Source organism: Pinus tabuliformis, chromosome X (genome assembly GCF_031772625.1).
Source record: "Pinus tabuliformis cultivar Carrire ecotype Pingquan chromosome X, CPIR1, whole genome shotgun sequence".
NCBI classification, from domain to species: domain Eukaryota; kingdom Viridiplantae; phylum Streptophyta; class Pinopsida; order Pinales; family Pinaceae; genus Pinus; species Pinus tabuliformis.
In genome coordinates, this window is record NC_142308.1 from 1,366,263,592 (window position 1) to 1,366,276,126 (window position 12,535).

The window sequence follows — 12,535 nt, forward strand, 5'->3', positions numbered from 1 at the left end:
CAAGTCGACATTTAATCCTCGCGCCAGAGCGGCACAGCATTATAACATAGTGGAAGATTTGGCCCAATCGCCATCCGCTATGTCGACTCTTGAAGTATTACAAAATTGTCCATCCCAAAGGCAGGCTTTGTTATCGGCCATTGGTGGGGTTGATCCTAAGGATTCCAATCTTGTATCCTTCGACCACAAAGGATACGATCCTCAGTTACCAGCTCAACTAGCTTTCCTTATTCAAGTGAAAGCCCTCAACAAAACTGTTCACCGAACAATTATTGATGAGGGGGCATCTACATGTATTATGTCGATGAGTTGCTGGAAAACTTTAGGATCTCCAACCTTGTCACGATCTTCAACGACATTAGAAGCATTCGACGGAAGGACATATACCCCGTACGGTATCCTAAATAACTTGAAGGTTGAACTAGGGGGAAAAGCAGTAGAAATAGATGTTGAAGTCATCGATGGGAATCTTGACTACAACATCCTACTAGGAAGACCGTGGATATATGCCATGGAAGCTGTAGTGTCGACCTATTTTAGAAAGATCGCATTCCCTTTTCAAGGAGGGATTACGATTGTCGACCAACAAAACTTCCTCCCTAATGGTTCACAAGTTACAGGAAGCATTCCCATGATCCATGGAAGCAACCATTCGCTTCAAAATATCGGAGTAGGCCTACTGAAAGACCCCACATTAATGGGAACTTTCGCACTTCCACCTCCAATCTATATAGGAGAAGTAGCGTTGGTAGGAGCCTGCAACATGATATCTTCCACGAAGATCTCAAACGACGATATCGACATGGATCATGCAATGGTTTTTCCCCCAAGCCCAATAGAAATTTTGTAGCAATCAATGTTTCTGGCATGGGAGGCGAACCCAAGTCAACGCTCATCAAGCGTTTGGGTAGATAGGTCTAGAGAATATGGTACCCCATTAGATCCTTGGTCGAGAGTGCATGGAACCGACGAAGGAATCCTACAATCAATGTTGATTGAGGGGGTGCCATGGAATGATTGCCACCATCGTTCCCTTCTTCCAGATTATGAAGAAGATACTCAACATGACCTTTATCACCCTTCAGTTTTTGAATTCCTATCAAATACTGTAAATACGGTGGATTCCGAGTGAAACTTATCCAATATTGAAGAGACTATAGCCATAAATATTTCGACTAAAACAAATGTTGTAGAGAATATTTATGTCGGCAAAGGTTGTTCCCCTTCAGAACTGGAAATATTTAACGCTCTTTTTCGCGAGTTCAGAGATGTCTTTGCTTGGTCATATGATGAAATGCCAGGCATTGACTCGAGTATCGTTGAACACGAAATTAAGATGTATCCAGATGTCAAACCGGTAAGACAACGGCTCAGGCAGGTGCACCCCAAGAAAGCCGCTGCCATTAAGGAAGAAGTTGAAAAGCTTCTCCACGCTGGTTTCATCTACCTGGTTCCTCTAACCGATTGGGTATCGAATATTGTCCCTGTTATGAAGAAACAAGGGACAATTAGAGTGTGTCGATTATAGGGATGTAAACCAAGCTTGTCCGAAAGACAACTACCCTACACCCTTCATCGACCAGATAATTGATGAATGCGCCGGATGTGAAATCTTTTCATTCATGGATGGATTTTCCGGGTATAATCAAATAAATATCTGCCCACAGGACCAATCAAGGACTACATTCATTTGTCCGTGGGGCACATTCGCATATCGAAAATTACCCTTTGGTTTAAAGAACGCAGGGGCGACGTTTCAGAGGGCAATGAATTATGCCTTCCATGACATCAAGAACATCGTTCAACCATACCTCGACGACCTTCCAGCTCATTCGCGAAAGCGGACTGATCATCCGCAGCATTTAAGACCGATATTTCTACGTTGCCGACACTACAAGATAAGACTCAAGCCACACAAATTTGTATTTTGCGTCGGTTCTGGTCGTTTACTTGGCTTTGTAGTCTCCAAAGATGGGATTCGTCTCAACCCTTGCAAGGTTCAGGCAATCATTAATTTGCCTCCACCTTCAAATTTGCTTCAGATTCAGAAACTCCAAGGGAAAGCAAACTTTCTGAGGAGGTTCATTCCAAATTACGCAGAACCTGCTAAAGGTTATACTCGTCTTTTGAAAAAGGATGTACCTTTTGTCTGGGATCAGGTGGTGCAAGCTTCCTTTGACGCTCTGAAAGATTCTCTAGTAAAAGCATCATTAATTTATGCCCCAGACTATCAAAGAGATTTTAACATGTATCTGGCTGCAGCGGATACGACCATCGCAATGGTTTTAGTTCAAGAAGTCGACGGAATTGAACACCCTATATATTATTTAAGTAAAAACTTAAATGATACAGAAAGCAAATATTCTTATGTTGAAAAACTAGCGCTTGCGGCTGTTCAAGCGATTCAAATATTTCGACATTATGTCCTCTTTCGGAAAACTACCATTTTATCAGATTGCAACCCTATGACTTATATATTGTCGCGACAGTTGCTGGGGGGCAAATATTCAAAATGGATAGCGATCCTTCAAGAGTTTGATCTGGAATTTGTAAAATCCAAATCAAAGAAAGCTCTAGTTTTCGCAGAATTATTGTGCGATCTCCCATCGTCGTCCAACGATGAAACATCCGAAGAATCAATCGTGGACGAGAATTTGTTTCTGATATCTACAAGCAATGAGTGGTATGGAGATATAATAATTTATCTCCAAACCCAAAAGTTCAGGCCTAACACCTCTCACTCTGAACAGAAATGTATACGATACCAAGCAAAAGACTACATGATCGTCGGTGATACGCTTTACCGTCGTGGTATCGATACAGTTCTGAGAAGGTGCCTCACCCATGAGGAGGCCGAAAAAGCCCTAAATGAGTGTCATTCAGGCGCATGTGGGGGGCATCAATCTGGATATGCTACAGCATAGAAAGTCTTACGAGCAGGATACTTCTGGCCAACCATGTTCAAAGATTGCATAACCGCAGTCAGAAGTTGCCATGCTTGTCAAATTATTGATAGCAAAACCAGAAGACCACCCGCACCTTTACAGCCAATAGTTGTTGTTGGGCCTTTCGCCAAATGGGGCATCGATTTCATGACATGTAACCCCACCTCGACCGGGGGGCATGGGTATATCATAGTCGCCGTTGACTATTTTACCAAATGGGCTGAGGCGATGCCTACATTAGACAACACTGGTGAAACAGCTGCCCTTTTCTTTTTCAATCATGTAGTCGCCAGGTTCGGTGTACCACAGGCTATAGTTACAGATCATGGATCGCATTTTCACAATCACATGATGGTTGAATTAGCTGCCAAGCTAGGGCTATCTCACGACAGCTCTACCCCGTATTATCTGCAAGCCAACAGGCAGGTTGAAGCGATCAACAAAGTCCTGAAGCGTATGTTGCAAAGGATGATCGGAGTTCACAAAAGAAGGTGGCACCTAATCCTGTACTCAACCTTGTGGGCTTACCGAACATCGGTAAGGAATGCGACCGGGTTCACACCTTTCCAACAGGTGTATGGCCTGGAGGCAGTCTTGCCAGTCCAGTGTGAAATCTCGTCTCTTAAACTCGCAATTGATCTCCTCCCCGGAACTTCAGAAGAAGAGGCCCATTTCTTGGAATTAATCCAATTGGATGAAACCCGTCATGACGCCGCCTTGGCTAACGAAGCCCATAAGAAACGAGTCAAGCCGCAGTTCGACAAAAATGTCAAACCCCGTGTCTTCTCAGAACGTGACTTGGTCTTGCTTTATGACCAAGAATCCGATAAATTGGGAGCAGGTAAATTTAATTCTTTATGGATGGGCCCCTATATTGTTAAACGAGTGTTAGCAAAAGGAGCCTACGAGTTAATGGATTATGACGGAATTCCACTGGCGCAACCCCGTAATGGGTTGTACCTCAAGAGTTACTATGCTTAAATAGTAACCTGTATGCGTTTGCTGTATCTTGTTTTCGCTAAAGTGTTTTTTTTGGTCGAGTAATCCACCTTTTTACATTTATTGCAGATGTCAAACCTTTTGGAGATATGTGTTGGATATGCCGACGGAGCGAGTCGTAGTTCGCGGAACCTGTCCTCCGCAGCCTGGGCCATTTTTGATCCAAGCGGCGAGTTAGTAAGTTTCAGAGGTGTATGTATTTGGCAATCAACGAATAACATCGCTGAGTATAGCGCATTGATAGAACTACTCTCTGATGCCATCACCCGTGGTATACACCGACTAATCGTCAGGCTAGACTCACAACTCGTAATTCTACAACTCAATGGTATATATTCTGTCCGCAATCGAGCTATTTATCGTATGTTTCTAAGGGTTAAGATTTTGGAAAGATGGTTTGAGTTAATTCAATACCAACATATTTCCAGAAACTTAAACACATTAACCGACTCATTAGCAAACTATGTGTTAGACAGACATTTGCGACATTTATAAAAAGAAACACATCATCAATGTTGTACATATGGATCATATAACTCAACCAGAATAAACCCCGAAAATCAAAATATATATATATAAGTTGTTTATCATTTACACATAATGTTCTATAACCAAGACAAAATTGGTCGCATGACCCAAAAACTCAAAAATGCTAGGGGGCACCCTAGCCTAGTGATGCTCATGATAGCACGTCACGGCCTGTGCAATCATGCGTAAGAGACGAGTCCATCGTCTAGGCACACCAGTAGTATGCCGCTGCAACTGTAGAGGTAACTCGTCGATCCTCGCGTCCGGAATGCCAAGAATAAGGCTCTCAACCTGCTCCTACACAGCTGTGAGGGTCTCGGCCACGTCAAGGTCGCGAAGAATAAGCCTCCCAGCAGTCTCCCATGCTGGGGCAGTGGCTGGCGCTCTCGGGCGAATTGCTGAATGAACGGGACCAACATCTGCATGCACACATGAGTTTGATTAAAGTCTTGATAGAATAAAGCACAAGGACATTATAAATAAAAACAGTAAACAGTGATATGGTCGAAGATTTTACCAATAGCTCCCCACTGTTCGCCATCCGGCAGTACCAAATCCGGATCACCTCGGAAATCCATGCCAACATATGGATACTCGGAATAGACCATCTCCTGACGCTCGAACCACCTGAAGAAGGTATCAGTGAAAGAAATCTGAGATTGACCAACATGCCTAGACAAGTGATCAACCCATCTCTGCATGCGTGGCTCGGTAGGAGAAGGCAAGTCGAGTGCAATGTACTGAGGCTGCATCAGTGGTATCTTCTCCGAAGCAAAGGCAGTCAAAATAGAACCAAATCCAAAGTTCTTTAGCTTTCTGTCCTTTACCTTGGTTAACTGACTTTTCATTTGAAGAAGTACTGCATCACACCAGTTGAATATTTTCGGTTGGAGACACTCCAAGGCATGCTGCACATAGGATCTATTGGCTACGTGAAGAGACGCGCTACCAGCCATCCTACCAATAGTATACAAGATAGACCTGAGGGACCTGTCAGCAATCTCACGGATAACGATCTTGCCGTCTCTGCTCGGCTGAGATCCTTCCCTGCAATACTAACGGACATAATCTCTCACAGAGTCAGTCCCTCGGGCCGAACCTGAAAAAGAAATGGGAGCACCCCGCCTCGACAAGTCATTCAAGAAGTAAATGTCTACTATGGTCAAGGGGATAGATTTTCCCCTAATCTGAAATACTTGGTTGATAGGATCCCAAGCGTCGAGCAAATACTGCAGTAGAGAGATCTGTTGTCTCATACTAGAGATACGGAAGAACTTCAGCAGGCCACAGTTCCGCAGTGCGTTCACCATGACAGGGTCATGTAGGGCAATCATGTCCTCTTCTTCATGTTCTCGTTCTCGCCATGTAAGGGTAATTTTGCTCCAATAATCTCTGAAAAAACAAACATGAGAGGAGTTCGATCCTGGATTTGATGAGAAACTAGCAAAATTTTCATCAAAAACTATGCAACAAAACTATTTTTCTGTGCCCAGCGCAACTAGCTAGTGTTCCACTTGCGTTGAAGGTCAAACTGCCTTCATGCAGCTTGACATTCAGCGCAGGTTTCGAGTGGACCAGGTGCACTGATGGCAGAGCGACCCAATAAAACCCCAGGGGCTCAGGAAAACAGGAAAACAAGCACAGAATGCAGAAAAGAAACCATGAAATGAAAGAGCTCAAGTTTAGCTCCTACCTGGTCCAGACGGCGCCGAAAATCGTCCGCAGAATCTCCCAGAATCAGCTGATGAAAATCAAGGGGGAAGAGGCACCTCCAAAGCTCCAACAAAACATGTTCAAATGAAATGGTAAAATGAGAGGTAAAAGCACTTTTTAATTGCTTTTTATGTAGTTCAAAGCAAAATATTAGGGTTTTAATCTCATTTTCAAGCAAATGTTATTCATTTCTAACTAGTTTGATGCAGCAATTGAGGATACACTACTATCTTTGAAAAGGGCAAAGCTAGTTATGGTAAAAAATCAAAATTAGACCATGTTATCGAGCAGTTTTATCGTATAGTTCATGCTCGTTAAAAAATAAACATAAAATCAAGCAGTTTTAGCGCATAGTTCATGCTCGTTAAAAAATAAACATAAGATCGAGCAAGTGTTTCAATTTGCGTTTAAGCTCGTTAAAAAATGAACTACCCGGTAAATAACCACTGTGAATGTAAATTATCAACCATTAAAGACTTGGTCGTGTTTGCACCATCACCTCCACTTTTCCATTGGCCGATCATTCACCTCCACTTGATTGTTTACCCATTTTGAGGAGCAGCTGCGAAGAGTGATTTCACCTAGCCATCCTTGTGACACTGCCGTGATTGGAAAATTCCAACCCGTACCTGGAATCAGCTACTAACCCGTTTTATCCTCAAAAGAAGAGTCTTCTTTAAGCTCTTTTCATCTGACTCGTAAAATATGAAAAGATTGCCGAGTTTTGGCCTTCCAGCTCGTTAAAGCGACCAGAAGTGCTATCCCTCCTCTAGATTTTAATCTTTTTAGACCTGAGGGATTATTGCACAAAAAGATCGAGTGCTTGTTTTGTTCGGCTCGTTAAAACTATCGAAAACTCATCCCTTTTGTATTGTTTTATACTTTTTTCAGACTTGAGGGATTAGATGACGAAAAAGGACTTTCGGAGTTGACTTTATGTACCTTTTTAGACTCTCTAAAAATGAAAAGGACCGAGTTATCTTTGTCGTTAGACTCGTTAAAATCATTAAATAGCGACAAACTCGTCTTTAGACGAGAACGAGTTTCACTATCGCTAGGCTCGTTAAAACATAGCGATGGGCTTGCCCGAAGGGCAAGTTATAGAACAAGCATATGTTATCCTCCTCAAGCTTGACAAAAATAAAGAGGTAATGGTCAGCAATGACTGGGGAAAATTGGGAGAAACTCAAGAAAACTTTGATGGTAGCAAGTCGCTCTTGAACATGACACTTTTCCTCCGTACCACAATCGGGTTGGGTTGTTTCATTCACCGGTCACATCACCATGGTCTCACCATACCATCCATATTTGGGGTAATGCTACCGATCCATCGCATAAGTGTCGCCATATGTTCAAGAGAAGTCGTTCAAAGAAGTCAACTGTGTCCCATCCACTGCCGTACATTATCCTTCATCCTTTCATGACCGCCACCCTGAATCATATGTCCTCAAATCGTTTTCACCTCCATAAAAATCATTTACTCCGTTCCGTGTCACTGATGTGGGATACATCAAGGCCCTCCTTTGACGGATCGCTTCTTGTCGACATCAGCTCATTATCCAAGAAGTTGATCTAGGAGCACCCCCTTCAGTACTTTGAAGCTTGCATGCCTCAATGGCAAGTTTCTCACTTTCAGTGACAGGTATACATCAATGACCTTTGACCGAAAGATTTTGCGTGGTGTTCGACGCCAAGTCCTTTATTCACACCACGTGAATTGTACTGCAGTACCTTGAGGGTCATTATCATTATCGGTGATTCCTCTCGCGCTTGTTAACAGTTTACCTCATTGACTGGTAATCAAGCGATGTCTTTCCATGTTCGACTTCAGAACATATCTCACATGGATCGACTTGTACATAGAGTGAAGATCGAACGAGTTTGAAGACCCCGGATCTAGTTTCATCCATCCGGGCTGCGATATATATTCAGGAAAGATAAAGACATTGAAATGTACATCATTACAACAGATAATCATCCTACCCAAAGGATGATAATTTCATCAAAATTATCAGTCTACCATCAGACGATTGTCTGTTCTATGTACAGAAAAATGAATTTATAAAGCTGAGCATGGGAATGCCCGCCTCAGCTAGATCATGAAAGCAGTATGAAAAATAATGTATTGTATTGTATCTTATTACAGGTCTCCTCCCAGCATTGGATGAACTTCGGATCCTCCTGATAAAGCATTTCACCCGATAAACGGCCTCATACTTTAGGGGGCAACTGTTATAGACATTTTTGTGCCTTACAACTATAAGCATGAAATGTCCATAATCTAAGGGATCCAAAGTCCCTAAACATGTTGTTCCTACCCCTAGAGGAACAAGGCTAACAAACCACAGCAATTCACAGAAGTTCTCCACCAGAAACTGCTCAAAAACAAGTCAATTCAGAGGCTCCACTAGCTGTCTGCGCTGAAATGCAAAGTCTGCACTGGCTACCTGCACTGCAACGCAGGTAGAAGCACTACCAGGGTGCGCTGAGTGGGAATTGACAAATGGCAAGTTCATTCAACGAGGTGTCAAGACCCTGGAAGCTTCCAGAATCTTCCTCAATGACACTTGCCTCAGTGAATTCGACTAGTGATGAGTAAGAGGTTCTCAACCTCCAAGTGGAAGCAAGAACCTCCAAGTGGAAACAAGAACTGACAGAGGGAGAGGACACTAGTCAGATCTCAAGCTGACTCATCCTCTCTCCAAACATTTATATATGGATCTCTCCTCCATGAGATCCGGAGGCTGGAATTTTGTTATTGCAAAGAATTGCTGTTGGTTTGAGATTGGAATCATTGGGTGCTTAATGCTTTGAAGGGAGGTGAAGATAGGAATTCCATTTGCTGGGAAGGAGATACTGGATTGGAGCCTTCTTGGTTGTATCTCCTCCTGAACCTTGTTATTCATCAATAAAGCTATCTTGGTTTCTCCTATATACTGATGTATCTTTGATGTATGATTGCATTAGTATGTTTAGTTTATTTCTAATCCTGAACTAGTTATGAATATGAATCTATGTCTTTGTGTAGAGTTCTCTTCTTGTGATCTTACAGAGACCTGTTGAAGCTGGGCGAGCGAGAAGGCAAGTAGCTGGGAACTCTCAAAGAGACGAGAAACCGGATCGAGGGACAAACGGAAGACACTGGTTAGTCCATCCATCTCTCTTCATTCTTAATTCATAAAGGAAGAATACTAGAATAGCTGTTTTTGTTTGTTGCTAAGGCACTGTCACACCTTAGGTGGATAGGATCGTCTTGCATAGGCATTTTTCCCCACAACAGATATGCCTTGTTTTTTGGATCTTCTGATGCGAGGAAACCTTAACAAGGGATGGATCACCTAAGATAGGGGATGTCAAGGAACTTGGAAGGTGAGTGACTGCATGGAAGGGGATGAGAGAATTTCCGGAGGGACTATGTAGCATAGAAGAGAGGTTTGGGGAATGGATTTGTTTTGGGAATTACAATTTCCAGATGGAATTAGAATAACATTGGGAGTGTGCCATGGAATGATGAGTTGATAATTGTTCACTAAGAGGAAAAGTCACACAAAATTGTAGCACTGGACATTGGATGTATGTTTTACTTTTGAAGTGGATTTTGGACTTCGTAGGAAGGAGGTGAATCCTGGCACTACTTTTGAGGGTGGAGGTGTGAGCCCTGGATTACCTTGTTGTAGATGCAGACATTGTATCCTTTTATTTTCTGGTTGAAGAAAATGTTCATATGTGTATATTATTATAAATATTATATCGAGCTATGTTATAAAGCCCAATAATAGTATGGTTATTTATTGGTCGAAGTAAATGTGGATGATCATATATGTGGTTGTTATTGTAAATACCATAATGTGTTGTGTGATAAATCCCCCAAAGCAGTATGAGTGTTGGGTTTTTAGCAGGATTTCGTTTTAAATACTCTAATGAGATGGGTTATAATGCTCCATAGGAAGTATGTTTTTTTGTAGCTTTCTAGTTGTAGGTGCCATTGAACACCGAGGTTGGTTTTCCACTAAGGAGGAGGAGTCTGTAACAACCTCGAGTTCAAAGTCATGTAATAAATTTAATAAAGGAAAAATAAGACCATGGTCATAAAGAATGTATTCCAAGTTCGTTTTTGGGAAAAACATCCTAGTAGGTATTCATTTGGTTTATTATGGCTAGGAGGAAATTGTCAGAGGAAATGGAAGAGCCTTTGAAAAGGAAAGGGGCATTAATTAGCATTTATTTATGAAAGATAATGGAAATTAGGAGAGAAGGAAGGTGAAATGTCACAAGTTTCGTGTTAGGAAAAAAATAAAGGAAAAATAATTGAAATTGAAGGAAATATAGGCCTCATCAATAAAAAGGCTTCTCAAGATCAGTTCACATGTTTTTTCTAGTTAACCTTTTGTTAGTTCACCTTTGGATCTCTCTCTAATACTCTTGGACACTTGGAATATTCTTGGAGCACTCTAGCGATGGAGAAACGAAGGAAAAGGAATGGAAAGGAAGGCAAAGGGAAGTAAAGATAAAGAAAGGAAGAGTGGGATCAAGTGGCTACAAAGAGATTTCTTGCAAGTATTGAACTGCATGTATGATTTCCTTGATAGTTTTGGCATGGATGGTCCATGCATGTGTGTATTTGGTTCTCCTGTTCTCGTTGACATTGGATTTTCTAAGTGTGATAGTGGTTTTTAGCCTTGCCTTTCCATTTCTGGATAACCATGGTGTGATGTGTTATTTTGATTGGTTGAGCTAGATTGAGGAATGGTTTCGAAACTAATTAGTGTGGTCTCAATAAAATTACCAAAGGCATAGGAATCCCTTGATCGGAACATGGAGGGATACATGATAAATGCTGAGGATGGTGATGGGAAAATTTCTCACGGCTTAGGTGGAAATAGTCAGAGGCATCCAAGCTTGTGTAGGGATTAGTGATCCCTTGATCGGTATATGGCGCTATTACGCTAAATCCTGTAGTGTATGTTTATGGTTTGGGCCTAGGTAAAGCTTGGCTGTATAGATGAGAGTTTCGAGCCAAAGAATCCCTTGACTGGTAATGGTGGGACACACGGTAATGCTTGACGAAGCCCTAGTTGGTTTGTTTGTGAGTCCCTCATTCATGCTCAGAATATGGCACGGGGATGATTGGTTAAAAGGAATATCGAGTTCAGCCCAATCTATGGTCGTATGGTATGTGGAAGTCCCTAACTTGGTTGTCTTTTGCATTTATTAATAAGAGCTCTTTTCCCCTTGTATTTCATGAGTACTTGTACTTGTTATTATGTAGATTTAATCATTGTTTTATCATTGATATTATTTTGGTTATATGTTGGTTATAAGCATGGTTTCATTAAAAATTTTAGCTATGGATTCTAACATGTTTTGAATGGTAAACAAATGGCTCTTGAATGAATGACCTAATATATTTTATTGCAACTAATTTGATAAGGAACTAGACTTTCATAGTGATTTCTAGATAAGTATCAGACCCTTATGTTCAAATATGCGTTTATAGCTTATAGGTTACATGCTCACAATCTATTTGGTGATATCTATGTCATGGTTAGGCTTATTTAGGGCAATTCCTTGATCAAATTCTATGTTATAAGCTTTGCCTTTGTGTCATTTATTGTTTTCGAAAGTTTGATACAATTTTTGGCAGTGACCTGGAGTCTACCCCTAAAATGGTGGCACAAATTCTGTTGTTTCAGGAACATAACTAGCTAAAAGGTACTGCAATATCTCCCTTGTGGGCTTGTAGGAGAAACTCGAGTCTTATAGTCACATTCATGCATGTTTTTACGTGTGACTAGGAGTTCAGGTCATTGAAAGAGAAGTTTAACTCAGTGTCTGGGCACCTAGAAGGATGGTTTAGCTATTAGGGTTCCTATACCACCTCAAGGAGGTCAATAAAGTTTTGGTTTTTGTCAATTCCACTTCCTAAAGGTGATCTAGGAGATTGAATCATATCATAGTGTAAAAATTCCTTATAGATTGAAACTTCTAATTGTAATATGCTAAAACAATAGACTTGAATCTACTCTACTCATTAGCGAAAGCATTTAAATGATCAGTAAATCATGAAGCATACAAGAAAGAGAATTCAATCAACACATTACAAAATGATTTCCTGGGGAAATCCATAACTAAAACCCCATCCTATATGCATATTGCATTAGTCAGAAAATATGAGAAGATTATAGTGCTTTTCTCAAGCTCGAGAAGCCTCTGCACTATCTCTATCTGTCTCATTGCTTCCGCGACAAGCCCAGGGCAATACTTAACCAATTTTCTACTTGCCCAAGTCCCTATTTCCTTATGTTGCTTCTTTGGGAATTATCCCCCTACTAAATACGTAATTTCCTAAA